The following is a 16,220-nucleotide window of genomic DNA, read 5'->3' on the forward strand; positions in this document are numbered from 1 at the left end:
AGACAAAATATTTAAAGTTCGAACTGGAAAACTTTGTTATTTTTTGCAAATATTAGCTCATCTGGAATTTGCTGCCTGTGACATGTTTCAAAAAAAAGCTGGCACAAGTGGCAAAAAAGACGGAGGAAGCTGAGGAATGCTCATCAAACACTTATGTGGAACAATCCCACAGGGGAACGGTCTAATTGGGAACAGGTGTGTGCCATGATTGGGTATAAAATGCTCAGTCGTTCACAAACTAGGACGGGGCGAGGGTCACCACTATGTCAATGAATGCGTGAGCAAATTGTCGGAACAGTTTAAGAACAACATTCTCAACCAGTTTTTGCAAGGAATTTATGGATTTCCCCATATAAGGTCTGTAATATCATCAAAAGGTCCAGAGAATCTGGAGAAATCACTGCACGTAACATTGAATGCCCGTGACCTTGGATCCTTCAGGCGGTACTGCATCAAAAACTGACATCAGTGTGTAAAGGATATCACCACATGGGCTCAGGAACACTTCAGAAAACCATTGTCAGTAACCACAGTTTGTCGCTACATCTGTAAGTGTTAGTTATAACTGTACTATGCAAAGCCAAAGCCATTTATCAACAACACCCAGAAACGCTGCCGGCTTCGCTGGGCACAAGCTCATCGAAGATGGACTCGGAAAAGTGTTCTGTGGTCTGACGTGTCCACATTTCAAATTGTTTTTGGAAACTGTGGACGTCGTGTCCTCCGGAAAAAAGAGGAAAAGAGCCATCCGGATTGTTCAAGGCGCAAACGTGATGGTATGGGTGTGTATTAGTGCCCAAGACATGGGTAACTTACACATCTGTGATGGCACCATTAATGCTGAAAGGTACATACAGGTTTTGGAACAACATATGCTGCCATCCAAGCGCCAACTTTTTCATGGGCGCCCCTGCTTATTTCAGCAAGACAATGCCAAGCCACATTCAGCACGTGTTACAACAGTGTGGCTTCGTAAAAAAAAAGAGTGCGGGTACTTTTCTGCCCAGCCAGCAGTCCAGACATGTCTCCCATCGAAAATGTGAGGCGCATTATATTATATGACAGCGGAGACCCCGGGCTGTTGAACGACTGAAGCTCTACATAAAACAAGAATGGGAAAGAATTCCATTTTCAAAGCTTCAACAATTAGTTACCTCAGTTTTCAAATTTTTATTGAGTGTTGTTAAAAGAAAAGGTGATGTAACACAGTGGTGAACATGCCCTTTCCCAACTACTTTGGCACGTGTTGCAGCCATGAAATTCTAAGTTAATTATTATTTGCAAAAAAAAAAAACAAAGTTTATGAGTTTGAACATTAAATATCTTTTCTTTGAAGTGCGTTTAACTGAATATGGGTTAGAAAAGGATTTGCAAATCATTGTATTCTGTTTATATTTACATCAAACACAATTTCCCAACTCATATTGGAATGGGGTTTGTATTCAAAAGGTGCATATGAGACATTCCAATTCGGCCTTTGAAGTTAGAAGCTCAACCTGTGACGGCACCATTAATGCTGAAAGGTACATACAGGTTTTGGAGCAACACATGTTGTTATATAAGTAACGTTATCATGGACGCCCCTGCTTATTTCAGCAAGACAATGCCAAGCCTCTTGGTACAACAGCATCCCTTCAGTGTAAAAAGTAGTAAAAAAGAGTAAAAAGCCAATGGTGCCATGATTCAGTACCTGGTTTGGTACTGTTGCAATTTGAAATTGACCAAACAATAGTTTCCCTTTTTGTGCCCCGACTCAGTTCTCAAACTCGTCGATTTTTGAAAACGATACCGCGGAAAAAAAGCAAGTATCGGTGTACTTCTGTGGGTGTCGGTATCGACTTGGCGCGGATACTTTTCACACACACACACACACACTCATTTACACTTAGTTTTTGATCCAAGTCCAATAAAGTGACAAGGTTGTACAACTTGACTGTAATTCTAGATTCCCTGTCTTCAGGCGTCATGTACACTCAATTATCAGACCCGCGCCGACTCCAGTCTCCATTTTCCCTTCCTACTTAATAATCAAGCAGTCATTGCCTACCAGGCAAAGCTGCTAATAATGAATCTGCTTAATGCCTCTCCAACTCCGTTGGCTCTCTTTCGAAGCCTTCGTAAAGCAAGCGAAGCAAATAAACAGTCGAATTAAAGCCCGGGTCCTCTGGGAGGAGCCGGGTTTTAAAGCCTGGAGTCCACCAGGAGCTTTGTCCTGCACACATTATCGGTTAATTACCATAACGAGCGCCGCATCGACCTGTGGCTATATGTGTCGCCGCGATATTGCTTCGTTATTTGCATAAACCCTGGCCATTGTTTCAGAAGGATGCCGTACTTTATGCATTTTATAAACAACAATCTCTCAGTAAGTTTGTACTGTTTGAACTTTCTTTGGAGCCGTGGTTTGTGCAACCTTTAAACGGGGCCCCGACATTGGTACGTACCCTGATTTTCGGACTATGAGACGCCCTTAAAATCCTTTAGTTTTCTCAAAAATGGCGACTTGTCCAGGGTGTGTCAGGTTTGCCACTGACAGTTTGTTTGTGTTTTAGTTTTCCCTCTGTGTGTTTGGTATTTCAGGTCCTTAGTTCCTTGTCAGCACTCTTATTTTGGTTCAGCTTCCTGTTTGTCTCCCTGAGTGCTTTGTTTCCCATCAGCTGTGGCTGATTGGCACCTGGCCACACCTGGTGTCAATCAGCCCGCTCCTATTTGTACCTGCTTTGTCTTCCAGTCAGTGCTGGATTATTGATTTGTCAATGTCGTGTCGTGTCGTATCTTGTCTTGTCTCTGCAGCGTTGCGGTAAGGTATGTTTAAATGCAGTTTTTAGCTTACTGCATTTTGTTCCCTACTTCCAAGTTTGTTTTTATATTACATGTACAACTTCTGTTTCCTGCTCGATTTTTGCTAGCTTCCATGTTAAGTTCCCTTTGGTTTTCTATCTCCCATGCTAGCTCCCTTAGTTTTTTATCCGCCTTGTGCGCACTTTGTGTTAGTACCCTTTTGTTTGTTTTGTTCTAATTAAATCATGTTTTCTTATTCAATGCCTGCCTCCTTCTCTGCATCTTGGGGTTCGTCAACAAATAACTCTGACAGGGTGTACCCCGCCTTCCGCCCGAATGCAGCTGAGATAGGCTCCAGCGACCCCCCGCCACCCCAAAAGGGACAAGCAGTAAAAAATTGATGGATGGATGTACAGTGCAACTTATAACCCGTTGCGCCTAATGTACCTATTTATCGTGGTTGTGCTCACCCACCTCGAAGCAATTTTATCAATCAATGTTTATTTATACAGCCCTAAATCACAAGTGTCTCAAAGGGCTGCACAAGCCACAATGACATCCTCGGTTTAGCGCCCACATAAGGGCAAGGAAAAACTTGCAGCCCATTGGGACCTCGATGTGAATGACTATGAGAAACCTTGGAGAGGACCGCGGATGTGGGTGACCTCACACCCCTCTAGGGGAGACCGGATGCAATGGACGTCGAGTGGGTCTAACATAATATTGCGAAAGTCCAGTCCATTGTCATGATCCGCTACTTAGATCATGGCATATTCTGTTTTTTTTCGGTTATTTGACTTCCTGAATTCCTGGTGGCACTTCCTGTTTTGTCAAGTTTCCATAGCTACGCATTTAGTGTCACCTGCCTTGTGTTTTCGACGCGCACCTGCCTCCTGATTACTGTCCCTATTTAAGCCTGCCTTTGTTTGTCATTCGCTCTCGCAGTCATTTGCTATTCAATTTGCTTTTGATGCAACAGATGATGTTGCTATCCCGCATTGTGGTAAATACCTTTTGAACTCGTTAGCTTCCACGCTATTTTTTTGTTTATTTCCCTAGCTCACATTCTTAACGTCTTTTGTTCCTTATAGCTCACATGCGAGTTCTGTTGGTTTAGTCTATAGTGCCTTTGTGCAAGTGTTTTTGTTCTTAGTCTGTTTTATAATAGAAATAAATCTTCAGTTCTTACCTTCACGCTGTGTCCCATTCTCCGACTGCTTCCACGAGAGAACAAAACCCGCACCACGATGCCAGCTAAGCGTCACATCCATAGTGGATATAACATAATTGTGAGAGTCCAGTCCATTGGTACTTACCCTAATTTTCGGACTATGAGACGCAGTTAAAATACTTTAGTTTTCTCAAAAATGGACAGCGCACCCTGCGATGAGGCGGCAACTTGTCCAGGGTGTACACCACCTTCCGCCTGAATGCAGCTGAGATAGGCTTCAGCGACCCCCCGCGACACCAAAAGAGACAAGCGGTAGGAAAATGGATGGATGAATGGACAGTGCACCTTATAACCCATTGCGCCTAATGTACGTATTAATTGTGGTTGTGCTTACCCACCTCGAAGCGATTTTATCAACCAATCAATCATTCAATGTTTATTTATATAGCCCTAAATCACAAGTGTCTCAAAGCCACAACGACATCCTCGGTTCAGAGCCCACATAAGGGCAAGGAAAAACTCACAACCCAGTGGGAACTCGATGTGAATGACTATGAGAAACCTTGGAGAGGACCGCAGATGTGGGTGACCCCCCGCCCCCTCTAGGGGAGACCGGATGCAATGGTCGTCGAGTGGGTCTAACATAATATTGCGAAAGTCCAGTCCATAGTGGATCCAACATAATAGTGAGAGTCCAGTCCATTGGTACGTACCCTAATTTTCGGACTATGAGACGCACTTAAAATCCTTTAGTTTTCTCAAAAATGGACAGTGCACCCTGCGATGAGGCGGCGACTTGTCCAGGGTGTACACCGCCTTCCGCCCGAATGCAGCTGAGATAGGCTCCAGCGAAACCAAAAGGGACAAGCGGTAGAAAATGGATAGATGGATGGACAGTGCACCTTGTAACCCGGTGCGCCTAATGTACGTATTAATTGTGGTTGTGCTTACCCACCTCGAAGCAATGTTATCAACCAACCAATCAATCATCCATCCATCCATTTTTTGCCGCTCATTCCCTTTGGGGTCGCGGGGAACGCTGGTGCCTATCTCAGCTACAATCGGGCAGAAGGCGAGGTACACCCTGGACAAGTCGTCACCTCATCGCAGGGCCAACACAGATAGACAGACAACATTCACACTCACATTCACACACTAGGGACCATTTAGTGTTGCCAATCAACCTATCCCCAGGTGCTTGTCTTTGGAGGTGGGAGGGGCCTATCCCCAGGTGCATGTCTTTGGAGGTGGGAGGGGCCTATCCCCAGGTGCATGTCTTTGGAGGTGGGAGGGGCCTATCCCCAGGTGCATGTCTTTGGAGGTGGTAGGAAGCCGGAGTACCCGGAGGTAACCCACGCATTTACGGGGAGAACATGCAAACTCCACACAGAAAGATCCCGAGCCCGGGATTGAACTCAGGACTACTCAGGACCTTCGTATTGGGAGGCACACTCACTAACCCCACTTCCACCGTATTGGTGGCGTGTGTATAGGGACCCCAAAATAGGAGACATCTTGTATGGCGTTTTGTTTCACAAAATATTATGCAAAACCATATTATGCAACATTTTCTTACCCATTGGTATAGTACACGCATAAGTCCTGAAAAATTGCGTGCGGCCGCCATTGTAGGCCGTGCCGCAGTCAATAAGCTCCTTCTTGTTGCGGGTCATTCATCCTCCGCAGTTGCCTTTTCTAATTTAAAGTAGCGTACACTTCTAAATTGTATCTGTCAGTAAACTCGCTATGGAAGTGCTAAAAACTGCAGGTTGAACAAAGACGACGGGGAGAGGACGCTATTGAAGTGGAGCCGCGTAAATAAGACCCGCCCACAAAATGGTGCATTCATGAAGAGACAACGAGAAAGTGACTTGAAGATGGTCCGTAAAACAAAGTCTATGTAGACCACAAGGAAGTTTTTTAAATGTAAAAAATAGTTAAAATGTGTCCCCTTTAATGCGCCTTTTGTATGAGATTAGGCCTGAATAGTGGTGCGACTTATAATTTGACTTCACAGTACGGGGCCTAAAAAATTATGTCTACAAGTAAAATCCAACACCCCCTAACCCACCCAAAAAAATGAACTCAGTAGTGTTTTGAATATATTTTGGAATGCCCACTTTTAGCTCCAAAATCAGCTTGCTGACCTCTTCTACTGAAGACCGGAAGCAATTTCCCAATACCAGGTGCTAACAGACATGTGCAAACTAGAATAATGTGTGTATTATTAGTGGGCTTTTTGTGTGGGATTTACAAAACCCAAAACCAGTGAAGTTGGCACGTTGTGTAAATCGTAAATAAAAACAGAACACAATGATTTAAAAATCCTCTTCAACCTAAATTCAATTGAATAGACGGCAAAGACAAAACACTGAGAATTTTTTTTTTTTTTTTGCAAATAATCATTCACTTGGAATTTAATGGCAGCAACACATTGCAAAAAAGTTAGCAGAGGGGCATTTTTACCACTGTGTTACATGGCCTTTCCTTTTAACAACACTCAGTAAACATTTGGGAACTGAGGAAACCAATTTTTGAAGCTTCTCAGGTGGAATTCTTTCCCAATTCTTGCTTGATGTACAGCTTAAGTTGTTCAACAGTCCGGGGTCTCCGTTGTGGTATTTTAGGCTTCATAATGCACCGCACATTTTCAATGGGAGACAGGTCTGGACTACAGGCAGGCCAGTCTAGTACCCGCACTCTTTCACTATCAAGCCACGCTGTTGTAACACGTGGCTTGGCATTGTCTTGGTGAAATAAGCAGGGGCGTCCATGATAACGTTGCTTGGATGGCAATATATGTTGCTCCGAAACCTTTCACAGATGTGTAAGTTACCCATGCCTTGGGCACTAATACACACCCCCATACCATCACAGATGGTTATTTTCTTCTTTTTTCCGGAGGACACAAAGTCCACAGTTTCCAAAAACAATTTGAAATGTGGACTCGTCTGACCACAGAACCCTTTTCCACTTTGCATCTATCCATGTTAGATCAATCAATCAATCAATCAATGTTTATGAGAAACCTTGGAGAGGACCTCAGATGTGGGCAACCCCCCCCCCCTCTCTAGGGGACCGAAAGCAATAGATGTCGAGCGGGTCTAACATGATACTGTGAAAGTTCAATCCATAGTGGCTCCAACACAGCCGCGAGAGTTCAGTTCAAGCGGATCCAAGACAGCAACGAGAGTCCCGTCCACAGGAAACCATCTCAAGCGGATCAGCAGCGTAGAGATGACCCCAACCGATACAGGCGAGCGGTCCATCCTGGGTCCCGACGAGCGGTCCATCCTGGGTCTCGACTCTGGACAGCCAGTACTTCATCCATGGTCATCGGACCGGACCCCCTCCACAAGGGAGGGGGGGACATAGGAGAAAGAAAAGAAGCGGCAGATCAACTGGTCTAAAAAGGAGGTCTATTTAAAGGCTAGAGTATACAGATAAGTTTTAAGGTGAGCCTTAAATGCTTCTTCTGAGGTAGCATCTCGAACTGTTACCGGGAGGGCATTCCAGAGTACTGGAGCCCGAACGGAAAACGCTCTATAGCCCGCAGACTTTTTTTGGGCTCTAGGAATCACTAGTAAGCCGGAGTCTTTTGAACGCAGATTTCTTGCCGGGACATATGGTACAATACAATCGGCAAGATAGGATGGAGCTAGACCGTGTAGTATTTTATACGTAAGTAGTAAAACCTTAAAGTCACATCTTAAGTGCACAGGAAGCCAGTGCAGGTGAGCCAGTACATGCGTAATGTGATCAAACTTTCTTGTTCTTGTCAAAAGTCTAGCAGCCGCATTTTGTACCAACTGTAATCTTTTAATGCTAGACATGGGGAGACCCGAAAATAATACGTTACAGTAATCGAGACGAGACGTAACAAACGCATGGATAATGATCTCGGCGTCTTGATGAACCCGGGCCCAGCGAAACCACCTGAGTTTCTGGGTGTTGTTGATAAATGTCTTTGGCTTTGCATAGTCGAGTTTTAACTTGCACCTACAGATGTCTTTGTAGTGCATTCAATTGAATATGGGTTGAAAAGGGTTTGCAAATCATTGTATTCCGTTTATATTTACATCTAACACAATTTCCCAACTCATATGGAAACGGGGTTTGTATGTATTGAATGAAATAAAAAATAAGTAAATCGTTTTGAATCAGAAAAACATGGTTTTTGAATCGAGAATTGAGTTGAATCGGAAAAAAATTTTTAATCGAATCATGACCCCAAGGATCGATATTGAATCATAGATTCAATATCGATTTTGCAGCCCTATTACAAATATATACTACCAGCATAACACAGTCATCACACAAGTTAATCATCAGAGTATATACATTGAATTATTTACATTATTTACAATCCTGTCGGTGGGATGTGGACGGGCTTGGGGGTTAGGTTTGGTTGATATCAGCACTTCAGTCATCAACAATTATACCATCTGAGAAATGGACATTGAAACAGTGTAGGTCTGACTTGGTAGGAAATGTACAGCGAGCAGTGAACATAGTAAGTTCAGAATGCATAAGAACAAGTATATACATTTGATTATTTACATTTGATTATTTACATTCCGTGGAAGTAGGATGTGGTGTGGGGAGTGTGTTAGTCTAGGGTTGTAGTTGCCTGGAGGTGGTCTTTGACAATAATTGCGCTACCAAGTATCCATCAGGTCTGGACTCGCCGAGCCTGCAGTCCAACCCCGGCGGTTGGAACGTCAGCAGCTCTGAAGTCTGTATTTGCGCATTCCTGCGTTTTCCGCGAGTTGCCGAACTCCAACCTCTGAATATTCCTCCGCCGGCCAAGCAGCATTTTTCACATTTCAAACCTCGGCGGCGTTCTAACGGCCCTTCAACCGCACGCTGTCAGGATCCTGGAGCGCGTCTTCTCTCCGTCTGACGTCCACAAAACAAATCAGTTTCCTCCCTGCACTGCAAAAAGTCAGTGTTCAAAAATCAGGAAAAAATACACAAAAATGAGGGGTATTTTACTTGAACTAAGGAAACTTATCTGCCAATAGAACAAGAAAATTTGGCTTGTCAAGACTTTCCAAAACAGGTCAAATTGGCTAACCTCAATTAACCCAAAAATACCTTAAAATAAGAATATTCTCACTAATAACAAGTGCACTTTTCTTGGTAGAAAAAATTTGACCTTTTTGCTCAGTATGTTGAAAAATATTCTTAAATTAAGCTCCTGTAGAAGTCTTTAGGCTAAAATACTAGTGTGGCCTCAATAGCCCTGCTGTAGTCTGTACACTGCAAAAACTGATATCTAAGTAAGATTAAATATCTCAAATAAGGTTGATATTTGCTTATTTTCTGTCTGATAAGATACCGTATTTCCTTGAATTGCCGCCGGGGCGCTAATGAATTTAAAACCTCTTCTCACTCCTGCGCTTACCAAAGGCATGCGGTAAAAGTAAGAATGCGATAAATTTTAAAACCTCTTCTCACTTCGGCACTTACCAAAGGCATGCAGTAAAAAAATGTGTGTGATGTAAACTTGGACCTTCAATCTTACTGAATAGCTCTTAATCTTCTTCCCTTTATGCGATTTCAAATTACCGATATTGAAATCAGCCTCCTCCATTTTGAAAATGATGACAGGGGAAGTGAAGTGAAGTGAATTATATTTATATAGCGCTTTTCTCTAGTGACTCAAAGCGCTTTACATAGTGAAATCCAATTTCTAAGTTAACTTTAAACCAGTGTGGGTGGCACTGGGAGCAGGTGGGTAAAGTGTCTTGCCCAAGGACACAACGGCAGTGACTAGGATGGCGGAAGCGGGAATCGAACCTGCAACCCTCAAGTTGCTGGCACGGCCACTCTACCAACCGAGCTATACCGCCCCACCAAAGTGTCTCTCGTGACATCACAAGTTTGACCAGGCGGTAATACTAAGCATGCGCTAATTATTTTGCGAAGTAATTCAAGGCAACGCATACTATATGCCCTGTGACAATTCAAGGAAATACGGTAATTCTTCTCACTAAGCAGATTTTATGTTAGTGTTTTACTTGTTTTAAGGGTTTTGGTCCTAAAGGATCTCAGTAAAATGAGATTTGATGACCTATATTGAGTAAAACATGCTTGAAACTAGAATATCAACTGTTGCAAAGCTGTGTCAGCAACACTCAGAAGTATAAATGTCATGTCTTGTGATCATGTTTTATTTTGTTATGTTCTGTTACTTTAAGACTCCATTAGTTCCTGTTTTTTCCACCCCCTTGTTTTGTCACCACGGCGACCCATTAGTTTCACCTGTCTCACGTGTCGGATTCACGCACCTGTTTCAATCATGTCATTATTATTATTTAAGCCTGGTGTTTCAGTTGGTTGTTCTGGCGTCATCACCCTGTTTATGACCACTCTGTTTCATGTCATAGTTAATGATGCCCTGTTCACGTCACTGCATGTACGTTTTTGTTTATTAATGCCACAGTTAGTGTCTTTCGCTGCTATGCCCTTCGTTCTGCCTTTGTGCTAGTTTTTGTTTTCTTAACCAAGTTTGTTCTTCGCCTTGTGCGCGCCTTTTGTTTGCACTTTTTTGTAGTAATGGATTAAATATGTCTTTACCTTCATGCCATGTCACCTTTCTTTGCATTCCGGGGAAAAAACCACAACATAGCCCCCGTTAAGACAATAAAACTATTTTTTTAAAGTAATAATTACTTAAAATTTGAAAAAAAAAAAAACATGAAGCCGAGCGCAGATCATTATGTCAAGATAATGGCACTAGCATTTACTTATTTTAAGAATATTTTTCAACATATTTAGCGAAAATGTCTTTTTTTTTTTCTACCAAGAAAAGTGCAATCGTTATTAGTGAGAATGTAATTATTTTAAGGTATTTTTGGGTTCACTGAGGTTAGCTAATTTTACTTGTTTTGGAAGGTCTTGACAAGCCAAATATTCTTGTTCTATTGGCAGATAATTTTGCTTCGTTCAAGTAAAATACCCCTCATTTTTGTATTTTTTTTTCCCTTGTTTTTGAACACTGACTTTTTGCAGTTATCTGTGCATGTGATGGTAGAATGCACTGCACAAGTGATGGAGGAATGCACAGTGCAGGGTTGAAATTCTTCTGAATTTGCATGAAATCTGTCAGGTTCGTCCCTGACAGTTTGGTTATGTTTTAGTTTTTTCCTCTGTATTTGTCTTTGTTTCCACTGTGTGTGTAGTATTTTCTGTCAGTGCTCTTATTTTGTCTGTTTCCTGTGTTTCATCCCTGAGTGCTGTGTCCCCTCAGTTGTGTCTGATTGGCACCTGGCCACACCTGGTGTCAATCAGCCAAATGCTATTTGAACCTGCCTTCCCATCCAGTCTGGGCCGGATTATTGTCGTTGTCGTGTCGTGTCAATGCAGCGTTGCGGTAAGCTATATTTGGTAGCCGATTGTAGCTTACTGTATTTTGTTCCCTGCTTCCAGTTTCTTAATTTTTTTAGCCAAGTCTTGTTATCCGCCTAGTGCGCGCCTTTTGTTGTACCCTTTGTTTGGTTTTGTTTTATTGTTAAAGATTAAACCATGTTTTCTTACTCAATGCCTGCCCCCTTCTCTGCATCTTGGGGTTCGTCACAAACTAACTATGACTAAATCAGGTTGTTGTAGCTAATAATCATGCTGCAAGATCTAGCATGTTGCATTCAATGTTTATTCCCATTAATTTCCCATCAATTACCGTTAATTCCCATACATTCCCATGGAAAGCTTCCAACTTTTGAATATTTCTCGGAATTTTGCAACCCTACTTGGGATACGATTAAAACATGACAATGGAAAAATAACTTTTCAGTTTGGGTGCCGAACCACTACACTGCAAAAAGTCAGTGTTCAAAAACAAGAAAAAAATATATTTTTTACTTGAACTAAGCAAATTTATCTGCCAAATAGAACAAGAAAATTCGGCTTGTCAAGACTTTCCAAAACAAGTAAAATTAGCTAACCTCAATGAACCCAAAAATACCGTAAAATAAGTATATTCTCACTAATAACAAGTACACATTTCTTGGTAGATAAATAATTGACCTTTTTGCTCAATATGTTGAAAAATATTCTTAAATTAAGCTCCTGTTGAACTTTGTGGAAGTCCTTTGGCTCAAATACTAGTGTGGCCTCAATAGCCCTGCTGTAGTCTCTAGCAATTATCTGTGCATGTGATGGAGGAATGCACAGTGAAGGGTTAAAATTCTACTAAATGTGCATTAAATCTGTTTTTTGTAGCTAATAATCATGCTGCAAGATCTAGCATGTTGCATTCAATGTTTATTCCCATTAATTTCCTGTTAATTCCCATATATTCCCATGGAAAGTTTCCAACTTTGGAACATTTCTCTGAGATTTTGCAACCCTACTTGGGATACGATTAAAACATGACACTGGAAAAATAATTTGTCAGTTGGGGTGCCGAACCACTACACTGCAAAAAGTCAGTGTTCAAAAACCAGAAAAAAAATACAAAAATGAGGGGTATTTTACTTGAACTAAGCAAAATTATCTGCCAATAGAACAAGAAAATCTGGCTTCTCAAGGCTTTCCAAAACAAGTAAAATTAGCTAACCTCAATGAACCCCAAAATACCTTAAAATAAGTACATTCTCACTAATAACAAGGGCACTTTTCTTGGTAGAAAAAAAATAGACCTTTTTGCTCAATATGTTGAAATGTATTCTTAAATTAAGCTCCTATAGAACTTTGTATAAGTCCTTTGGCTCAAATACTAGTGTGGCCTCATAGCCCTGCTGTAGTCTCTAGCAATTATCTCTGCATGTGATGGTAGGATGCACTGCACATGTGATGGAGGAATGCACAGTGCAGGGTTAGAATTCTACTAAATTTGCATTAAATCTGTTTTTTGTAGCTAATAGTCATGCTGCAAGATCTAGCATGTTGCATTCAATGTTTATTCCCATTAATTTCCTGTTAATTAGTAGTTTTACAAACCCCGTTTCCATGTGAGTTGGGAAATTGTGTTAGATGTAAATATAAACGGAATACAATGATTTGCAAATCATTTTCAACCCATATTCAATTGAATGCACTACAAAGATATTTTATGTTCAAACACATAAACTTTATTTTCTTTTTTTTGCAAATAATAATTAACTTAGACTTTCATGTCGTTAACACGTGCCAAAGTAGTTGGGAAAGGGCATGTTCACCACTGTGTTACATCACCTTTTATTTTTACAACACTCAACTGAGAAAACTAGTTGTTGAAACATTGAAAGTGGAATTCTTTCCCATTCTTGTTTTATGTAGAGCTTCAGTCGTTCAAAAGTCCGGGGTCTCTGCTGTTGTATTTTACGCTTCATAATGCGCACACATTTTTGATGGGAGACAGGTCTGGACTGCAGGCGGGCCAGAAAAGTACCCGCACTCTTTTTTTTACGAAGCCACGCTGTTGTAACACGTGCTGAATGGCATTGTCTTGCTGAAATAAGCAGGGGCGTCCATGAAAAAGACGGCGCTTAGATGGCAGCATATGTTGTTCCGAAACCTGTATGTACCTTTCAGCATTAATGGTGCCTTCACAGATGTGTAAGTTACCCATGCCTTGGGCACTAATGCACCCCCATACCATCACAGATGCTGGCTTTTGAACTTTACGTTGATAACAGTCTGGATGGTTCGCTTCCCCTTTGGTCCGGATGACACGATGTCGAATATTTCCAAAAACAATTTGAAATGTGGACTCGTCAGACCACAGAACACTTTTCCACTTTGCATCAGTCCATCTTAGATGATCTCGGGCCCAGAGAAGCCGGCGGCTTTTCTGAATATTGTTGATAAATGGCTTTCACTTTGCATAGTAGAGCTTTAACTTGCACTTACAGATGTAGCGACAAACTGTATTTAGTGACAGTGGTTTTCTGAAGTGTTCCTGAGCCCATGTGGTGATATCCTTTTGAGATTCATGTCGGTTTTTGAAAAAGTGCCATCCGAGGGATCGAATGTCACGGTCTTTCAATGCCGCTTACATGGAGTGATTTCTCCAGATTCTCTGAACCTTTTGATGATATTATGGACCGTAGATGTTGAAATCCCTTAATTTCTTGCAATTGCACTTTGAGAAACGTTGTTCTTAAACTGTTTGACTATTTGCTCACGCAGTTGTGGACAAAGGGGTGTACCTCGCCCCATCCTTTCTTGTGAAAGACTGAGCATTTTTTGGGAAGCTGCTTTTATACCCAATCATGGCACCCACCTGTTCCCAATTAGCCTGCACACCTGTGGGATGTTCCAAATAAGTGTTTGATGAGCATTCCTCAACTTTATCAGTATTTATTGCTGGCATCAAAATGCTTATCAGCTTGAACATCAAATATGTTGTCTTTGTAGCATATTCAGCTGAATATGGGTTGAAAATGATTTGCAAATCATTGTATTCCGTTTATATTTACATCTAACACAATTTCCCAGAAACAGGATTCGTATATTTGTGAGTGTTGACGACACAGTTTTGCAACAGCTGATATTCTAGCTTCAAGCATGTTTTACTCAATATAAAATCTCAGCAACAAGCTGCAATATCTTCCTGAGATCATTTAGGACCAAAACCCTTAAAACAAGTAAAACACTCTAACATAAAATCTGCTTAGTGAGAAGAATTATCTTATCAGACAGAAAAAAAGCAAATATCACCCTTATTTTGGATATTTCATCTTACTTTTTGCAGTGTGGGAGAAACATCGTCTTACTTACGGGCGTTTTTTTTTTTTTTTTATCCTTGTACTTCAATTATTGTGATATCCTGGGTCAATCAGGCTCCGTCAAACAGCTGTTGCATCGTCTGTCTGCTGACATCTGAAGTACAGGACGTCGGCTCCCTCGTGCTCTCTGATGTTTTGTTTTTGTTTTGATTTTTCCTTTTTTTTTTTTTTTTTTTTTCCCATGCCGCGCCTCCATCTGCTCCAGATGACTCCAGACGTCCACTGTGGAGGCGAGCGGCAGCAAAGCAGAGGGTTTTCCGATTACTGCCGTCTCTGCCGTGCTTTACAGCCTGACTGGGGAACCTTTCACAGTGCATGTTTGAACTTTGAACCCTGGGATTGGTCACAGGCGGCCTGCAGGTGTCGAGCCTCAAACAGCAAACACCTGTGCGTTATTTTTACTACGTCCATTATTTAGTGCCTTTTTCTTCCATGTTGTCAGTACAGGTGGTCCTCGTACTGCCCGGTTTCCTCAGTTACGTAAACAATCCGTTGAAGGATTGATAATACTACACACAAAAAAATATGTTTACCGCCGCCGGTAAAGTGAAGTGAATTATATTTATATAGCGCTTTTCTCTAGTGACTCAAAGCACTTTACATAGTGAAACCCAATATCTAAGTTACATTTAAACCAGTGTGGGTGGCACTGGGAGCAGGTGGGTAAAGTGTCTTGCCCAAGGACACAACGGCAGTGACTAGGATGGCGGAAGCGGGAATCGAACCTGCAACCCTTTAAGTTGCTGGCACGGCCACTCTACCAACCGAGCTATGCCTGCAAAATGCATGCTAATAGCTAACAAGCATCAACTACCAAAATATTGGACTCTAAAGTGTATACCTGCTAATTTAAGTCAAGCAAAAAAGTTAGCATACTAACAGCAATAAATATGCAATTAGTGAAGTGAAGTGAATTATATTTATATAGCGCTTTTTCTCAAGTGACTCAAAGCGCTTTACATAGTGAAACCCAATATCTAAGTTACATTTAAACCAGTGTGGGTGGCACTGGGAGCAGGTGGGTAAAGTGTCTTGCCCAAGGACACAACGGCAGTAACTAGGATGGCACAAGCGGGAATCGAACCTGCAACCCTCAAGTTGCTGGCACGGCCACTCTACCAACCGAGCTATGCCGCCCCACAATTAATTAATTATATAAAATTAATATTTTATAATGTTCCCTAGATCGTGGCAGGGGTTAGGTTGATAAGCTGAAGCCCAACTGAAATGCTAACAGCTAGCTCGCTATACAGGTGGCATCCATCCCATCCATCCATCCATTTTCTACCACTTGTTCCCTTTTGGCATCAAGTAAGAAAAAAAAACATAGCATGCTGACATGCAGTAAGCATTGGAACAATCCGAGAAAATATAAGATAAAAATAAGTAGTTCAATCAATAAAGAATAATGTAAAATAAAAATTTTAACAGTTAGCATGTTTTAAGCAACAAAAAAAATACAACTCCGGGGCGCATACCCGCAAAATGAGCTAAATAAGATAGTCTTCTAGCATGCTAATGTTGGCTTGTTTAACAGTAAAAAATAGAACTGT

The sequence above is a fragment of the Nerophis ophidion genome, linkage group LG27 (assembly GCF_033978795.1).
Source record: "Nerophis ophidion isolate RoL-2023_Sa linkage group LG27, RoL_Noph_v1.0, whole genome shotgun sequence".
Classification (NCBI taxonomy): Eukaryota; Metazoa; Chordata; class Actinopteri; order Syngnathiformes; family Syngnathidae; genus Nerophis; species Nerophis ophidion.